Raw genomic sequence first — 7,563 nt, forward strand, 5'->3', positions numbered from 1 at the left:
GAGCAACATGTATGTAGATGTTTGTATTTTTAAGAGAATAATGTTTATGCGTGGTTATTGAAAAAAATAAAAATGAAAGTTGCTGAAATAAGACCAAAAAACTCATACTAAATATGTGTCCACAAGACTTTTGACTAATGGATGTTGTCGAGTCGAAGTCTGGCTTCAAAATTATGTGAAAACAGTCTTGCTTTATCGTTCACGTAAAACAATACATTGATTTAAATTGTGTAAAACAGGTTTTGCTTGGAAAGCCAATATGCGAGGGGGGCGTGAAGGAGGAGTAGTTTACACCTGAGAATACAATGTCCCACCCATTATGCGTAATGACTCTGTATAATGAGCCATTCATTCAAGTGTGACACTGACTGAGCCAAGAATGAATGCAAGGACAAAAGATATATTTAGAAGAAGACTTATATTGACCATTTAAGATTTTGCTTACATCTATCTTGTAAATATGTTTTGCTATTTTATTAAAAAGGTTACAATTACAACAATAATTACAATTTCAACAATATTTCAAGTGTAATCTTTCTTTGTAAAAAAATTATTATAGGCCTACATTTTATCATATGTATTCATTAGTTTGAATATAGCCAACATTGGAACATTTAACATCTTAGTTTATGACTTTATTTTTGACAGAAATAGTATTATATATATATATATATATACAGGGTGGGCCATTTATATGGATACACCGTAATAACATGGGAATGGTTGGTGATATTAAAGTCCTGTTTGTGGCACATTAGTATATGTGAGGGGGCAAACTCCTCAAGATTGGTGGTGACCATGGTGGCCATTTAGAAGTCGGCCATCTTGGATACAACTTTTGTTTTTTCAATAGGAAGAGGGCCATGTGACACATCAAACTTATTGGTAATGTCACAATAAAAACAATGGTGTGCTTGGTTTCAACGTAACTTTATTCGTTCATGAGTTTCTGACCACTTATAAAATGTGTTCAATGTGCTGCCCATTGTGTTGGATTGTCAATGCAACCCTGTTCTCCCACTCTTCACACACTGATAGCAACACCGCAGGAGAAATGCCAGCACAGGCATCCAGTATTCGTAGTTTCAGGTGCTGCACATCTCGTATCTTCACACCATAGACAATTGCCTTCAGATGACCCCAAAGATAAAAGTCTAAGGGGGTCAGATCGGGAGACCTTGGGGGCCATTCAACTGGCCCACGACGACCAATCCACTTTCCAGGACACTGTTCATCTAGGAATGCTCGGACCTGGCACCCATAATGTGGTGGTGCACCATCTTGCTGGAAAAATACGATACGAGATGTGCAGCACCTGAAACTACGGATACTGGATGCCTGTGCTGGCATTTCTCCTGCGGTGTTGCTATCAGTGTGTGAAGAGTGGGAGAACAGGGTTGCATTGACAATCCAACACAATGGGCAGCACATTGAACACATTTTATAAGTGGTCAGAAACTTGTAAATAACTCATGAACGAATAAAGTTACGTTGAAACCAAGCACACCATTGTTTTTCTTGTGACATTACCAATAAGTTTGATGTGTCACATGGCCCTCTTCCTATTGAAAAAACAAAAGTTGTATCCAAGATGGCCGACTTCTAAATGGCCACCATGGTCACCACCCATCTTGAGGAGTTTGCCCCCTCACATATACTAATGTGCCACAAACAGGACTTTAATATCACCAACCATTCCCATGTTATTATGGTGTATCCATATAAATGGCCCATCCTGTATATATATATATATATATATATATATATATATATATATATGTATATGTATATATATAACATATGAGCAGAAATTGCTAAACAAAAGCTTATTTGATGTGGCAGTATATTCTACAGTAAAAACTGTACCCAAATCTAGTCAACAAAATCTTGTCTTTCATATTTCGCCTGACTGTAACGTTGTTTTTATGAAATATTAGGGCATATAAATGTTAATTTGCAGTTTAATACGTTGCTTATACAAAGACATTTTATTTCAACATATTTCAGTTGATTTTTACTCATCTCAATATAGCAAAGCATTTTAGTTTATTAAAGCGGTTTATTCTTTCACACACAGACACGCAATTCATATTTAGGCTAAACAGTCTTTACAAATATGTACCCTTCATTCAGCTCACAGAAACGCGAATCATATTATAGAAACGCGATTCATCTTTTTGCGGTTTACATAGGCCTACACTAACGTTATTCCATAACGTTATTCCACAACGTTATTCCACATTAACACTTGAGAAAAGATAACTTAGCCTACCTCACTCCTCAGCGGGATCTATTGCTTCTCATATCAGCACTGTTCTGAGGAAACTTTTCTCCAGGATTATTAGGTAGGCTATATTATGCCTCACTCGCGGCGCGCTGTGTTTACAGCTGATGTGGGCGTTTCACAGGTCTGAAATGGTTCTCAGAATTTGCGCTTGAATAGCGCGCGCTCTCCGGGGCGTGGTCACATTACATTTGAATGAGCTCTAATGAGCTCGACTGGAATCGCTCTCTTTTAATACAGATTTCACAAGATGAGAATATTTGTTTTTTATATAAATTACTTTTATATGAATTCAAGCTGCATGCCTGTGCGTCTGTATGCCTGTTTGACTGAGTATTCGCTGAGTTACAGTTCATTTTCGGACGCGTTTCAGAATGGACTTAACTGACAGAGAGAAGGCAGCACTCGCATCACGTTTATTTTTCTTTATTTGGCAAAAAGCACAACACTTTGTTTTTATTGTGAGTATACACAAAAATAATACACATTTAACAGAATCGATTGATGTATGAAACTTGTTTGTAATATCAAAGTCAACAGAGCAAAATGAATTTCTTTTGAACTGATAAGAAAAAAAGCGAGCTGGTATCGCCGGCGAATAACCGACCCCAGGGGGTTAAAGTTGGATGATACACAGCAAAATCCCCTGTGTTACATTCATGTGTCCACACCACAGAGTGTTAAAATAACATTGTAGCAGTGCTGGAGTTAAGTAATGACTGAGCAAGCATTGATGACGACACACTGAAGGAAAAAGGAACAAACACTTGAAGTCCCCTTATGAAAAAGAAGTATACTTCAAATTAATTTTATGAAGTATACTTAAGTAATGTTCAAGTATATTTTTAAATATACTTTATGTATTAAGTATACTAATATCAATGTGTACTTGTAGTAAACTTGTAAGTGTACTATTTCAATACTGCCAAATTTTAGTAGTAGTAGTAGAGTAGTAAACTTTTAGTACACAACTAGGTTTCTCATTTGTAATGCATCTGTACTACAAGTAAACTTATAAGTATACTAGTAGTTTACTATTTTAATACAAGTAGTACATTTTTTAGTTTATGAAAGTACACACTGAAGTGTACTCTCAGTAAACTACCTGTTTAGTAGTTTATACTGCAAACATATTTGTAAGTTTTCTTTAAGTGAACATAAAATTATACTTATAGTTTACTATTTATATATTATTTTTGCACTTGCAGTATGGGTAACTGCTATGTTCAAATGTAAATATAATTTTTTATACTTGAAAAATACCTTTAACTGTACTTTAACCCTCTTGGGTCGGCAAACGTGCCTGCGCGTTTTGCTGGATATTCTTCACATAGTAGCACAATAAACTTAAATTACTCCGTCATTTATGGTCATACAGAAAAAAGAAATACAAAAAAAGAATCTGTGATATTTCTACTTTTGTATGTGTCCACTTACAATCAAATCAAAACATTGTGCTTTTGTAATATAAAGAAAATAAACAGGGTGTGCTTTCTGCCTCCCCGTCGCGGTGAACTTTTTTATCTTGAGCACGTCTATAAACTGAAACAAAACTCAGCGAATACTTGTCACACATTTATGAGCCATATACCTTTATAAACATTTAAGTGTGTACTTTTAAATGATAGGATTCAAACTGAAAACAAATATTCTCTGTTTAAGTAATTTGTATAAAACCAACAAGATGTCCAGTATCTCAAACGCTTGCTCATTATTTTTAATTTGACCACGCCCACATCAAAGAGTCACATGCAAATCTCCACATGGAACGCGAACGCGCTCGTTACCTCAAAAACAAAGCACGAAAAAACTTCACAAGTCTCTGCTTTTCGTCGAGTTTGGAAGACGCGCATGAGCTTACATTGGATTTACCTCAGAAGAAGAAGAACGCGATTTGAAGACAAGAAAGATGTAAGGTAAGAAATTCTTACTTATTACTTACTTCTTATGTTATTGTTGCATAAACTTCACATTGCAGTTGTACTGTTGCTAGATATATGTGACCCGATCTGGCGAAATGAGTCGGAAGTCGCAACGTTCCATTTTAAGATATGGGCCGTTTATGTGGAAAAACAATAAAATAATATTTTTTATTTTATTTATTTTTTTTGTGCTAAATTTCAATGAACAGACATTCAAAAATAATCTCCTAAAGTTTCGTAGTCCAGATAATTGAGTAAAGGTATTTAAATGACTATTAAAGTTTACAAAGTTTTACTAAATTCGCTGGAAATGAATATTGCTTTTCTCAACTCCTCTCCTCACCTCTGAGCATTTCCCGGGTATCCCCTGAAACGTCTCTGCTCTCCAAATATGGTGTTACACGTTGTATAGAACCAATCAAAAAGCTTAGAAATGTACACAAACGCTGATCATTTGTCAATGGGAAGCCCCATTTCGACTGACCGGCACGCGATTGGTCCAGCCATCCTCCTGTCAGACTCGCGGCGCTCTGTGTAAACAAGCTAGCAGATCTCCTCAGAAAGATGAAATATTATTAATTTGAGAAATGCTGTCAAAAGAGAGCAAAGTCGCCAAAAAGTCGCCAAAAGCGTTGAACTCACTGGAGGCTTCTAATCTAAGCTCTGCTGCTGGTCATCAAGAGTGGCTAAGGATCAGTGATTGTTTTGAATCTGGAGACGTGTCATCCTCTGATGACAGCGAAAGTGACAGCCCTGTGGTATTTATCGTGTATGGATGTGAGTGAGTGCAATTATTCTGTGAGTGTATTTATCTGCAAGGAGAATCCATTACAATGTGTTTGATTTATTTTTACCCAATATTTAACTGTTGGTATATCCGTTATGAATATGTTACACTGTTATTGTCAACTAGCCTACACAGAGATATGATTGCATAGGCTAACATTATTTGTTCTCTGTTTCCTTGTCTCTCTGCCTCTCTCACTTTCTCTCTATCTCACACACACACACACACACACACACACACACACACACACACACACACACACACAAACACAGAGAGAGAGAGACACACACACACACACACACACACACACACACACACACACACACACACACACACACACACACACACACACACACAGACAGACACACACACGCGCGCACACACACACACACACACACACACACACACACACACCCTCTCTCAAGCAAAACTGTAGCACCTCTGTTCAATCTTTCTGATTTTAGTAAATGTTTGTAAAAGTGCCTTTTAAATTATTTATTCAAATAAAAACTTTAAAATAATTTGAGCTTCAGCCTGGCATAATAGCATATATTAATGTCTTTGGTCAAATTAAGCTGTACAATAAATAGTTCATCCCTTTAAATGCAATGGATTTTGAAAGATATCAACAAAAAACGGGCAAAAAACTTTAAAAGCGATTTTCTCAGGATTTCAATTGGAAAAAGAGGGCAGACGACCATAATTCAAATGTGTATATATTTACAACCATTCAAGGTATGACTTTGACTAGGATATCATTTGAAAGCTTATGGTCTCCTCTTTCCATTAATACCAAAATATCAGTTTTGAAATTTGGGTCACTGTGACTCATTTTGCTGGATCAGGTCACATATGGTGAATATTATAATATTTAGACCCGTGTTTACTGTGTTTGTGGATATCTGCTCAAATGTAGATACAGATGGTGGACAACCAAAATGCCTATTACCGCCGCGCCAGCTGCCGCGGCGAAATCACCGCGGCGAAAATAAACCAGCCGCATTTCAAAGTCGTTCCCGAAATGACCGCCAGGTGGCGCAAAGGGACATTGTGCAAAACAGCAGCAATTGCCGCATTTTAAAATGTAAGTGGGTTAAATATAAAACCCTAAGCCTAATAGGCATATTTTTCATATATATAAATAGGCCTATTAGGCTACAACAGAATAGAACCAAATATAGAATAAATTTTAGAACTGAAAAAATAGAATCAAAAGTTAAAAATAGAGACGATATTAGGAGCAATGACGCAGAATATTTTTACTATTCTATTGAGGAATTAGATAAATGAAGAGCTCTCGTGAGCGATACAATTGCATAGTAATTTATAGTGATTTCAAAAGCAGTCCTTAAAAAAAAATACATGGAGTAGTGTGGCATAATTTTTGAGAGATTACTCGGAACGCGTTTTAGTTAAGATCCTGGTTTCAATGCCCTTAATGTATATAGGCTTGGCTACTGCTTTAAAAAAATGTCACAACGCGTTTTGAGATTGTTTTGAATTAAACATTGAAGTTTAAAATGTAGTGTTTTGGCACACCAGGCCGAGTGGCGTTACGCATTGTTCAAAAATCAGGTTTTATTCTGGCATGTTGAACTGGCGTTATATATATATAGCCTATATATATATATATATATATATATATATATATATATATATATATATTTTGATTTATTAGATTTAGATTTTAGATTTCGTTAGATTTATCTTTCTCATAACAGCTAAAATAACTAATATATGCCTTGTCTTAATATGACCTAATATAGGCAATAGGCATATAATAGCCTATATAATAAATTAGCAAAACTTGGCCACTAAATATTTAATTTTCAATTATTTTAATTATCACAATTAAAGTTTTAATTTTATTAAATTGAACAAGCGCAACAATCAGCATTTAATCAAATATTCTAAAAGATGTATTATTAATAATAATGTTATTTCAACATAATATTTCGTTTTTTCGACATAATGTGTGCGTGCAACAAGCAAGATGTGTAGCCTATTTGTAAATCCGGTGATGCGTGCATTGATTTTTATCAATAAACTAGTGTTTTCTGACAGTGTCGACTACAAAGATGAAGTTGACGATCGCCATATTTGTAGTGAACGCACCTAGAGAGGAATGCACATTTAGACATAGTCAGAGAGTAGCCTTTTTCTTTTCGTTTTGAATTATTTCGTTTGAAGACATTTCAAGCTTTGTGTATTTGATGTATGTATCATGTCTGTGTGAGGCATACGCTGAGTTTCGTTAAGTTAGGAGGATGAAATGCGCTCCAGCTGACGTGCAATGCAAGTGACCGCACGGGCGCCTCCATGATTAGTGTCTGTTATATTTGCTTCTCTTACTTATTTAAATACAGGCAATTGGTTGATGAAAAATTGATTAAAATTAAGATACAATTTATAGAAAACGAAATTCACTTTAAAGAAAGGTTTTCTACTAAACAAAACGTAATGAAGTGGTCAAAATCATGTCTGACCCACTCCATATCCATCTCTCGATATAATGCATCCTATCTTACTCGTGCTGTTCACTTTTCATATTCAACATAGATGGAAAAAAA

The sequence above is a fragment of the Scardinius erythrophthalmus genome (assembly GCF_964197995.2).
Source record: "Scardinius erythrophthalmus genome assembly, chromosome: 1".
Lineage (NCBI taxonomy): Eukaryota > Metazoa > Chordata > Actinopteri > Cypriniformes > Leuciscidae > Scardinius > Scardinius erythrophthalmus.